At 55.8% G+C, this 638-nt stretch overlaps 1 protein-coding gene across 1 annotated transcript in view; it reads left to right on the top strand.

The window, feature by feature from the left end:
* rfc2 (replication factor C subunit 2) overlaps positions 1–638 on the top strand; it is an 8,477-nt gene that overhangs the window by 1,252 nt on the left and 6,587 nt on the right. The gene's annotated exons all lie outside the window — the stretch shown is intronic.

Genomic DNA, 638 nt, shown 5'->3' with positions numbered 1-638 from the left:
AGACAGGGAGGAGACAGGGAGGAAACATGGAGGAGACGGAGGGAACATGGGGAGACAGGGAGGAAACATGGAGGAGACGGAGGGAACATGGGGAGACAGGGAGGAAACATGGAGGAAACTGGGAGAAAAAAGGGAGGAGACAGGGAGGAAACACGGAGAAGACAGGGAGGAAATGGGGAGGAGACATGGAGGAAACATGGAGGAGACAGGGAGGAGATGGGGAGGAGACAGGGAGGAAACATGGAGGAGACAGGGAGGAAATGGGGAGGAGACATGGAGGAAATATGGAGGAGACAGGGAGGAAACATGGGTGAGACAGGGAGGAGATGGGGAGGAGACAGGGAGGAAACACGGAGAAGACAGGGAGGAAATGGGGAGGAGACATGGAGACAGGGAGGAAATGGGGAGGAGACATGGAGGAGACAGGGAGGAAACATGGGTGAGACAGGGAGGAGATGGGGAGGAGACAGGGAGGAAACACGGGGAAGACAGGGAGGAAATGGGGAGGAGACATGGAGGAAATATGGAGGAGACAGGGAGGAAACATGGGTGAGACATGGAGGAGATGGGGAGGAGACATGGAGGAAATATGGAGGAGACAGGGAGGAAACATGGGTGAGACAGGGAGGAAATCGGGA

The sequence above is a fragment of the Cyprinodon variegatus genome, unplaced genomic scaffold (assembly GCF_000732505.1).
Source record: "Cyprinodon variegatus isolate N-32 unplaced genomic scaffold, C_variegatus-1.0 Scaffold101, whole genome shotgun sequence".
Taxonomy (NCBI): Eukaryota; Metazoa; Chordata; class Actinopteri; order Cyprinodontiformes; family Cyprinodontidae; genus Cyprinodon; species Cyprinodon variegatus.
Note: the sequence above shows the minus strand (reverse complement) of the source record. Positions and strands in the feature narration are given on the sequence as shown.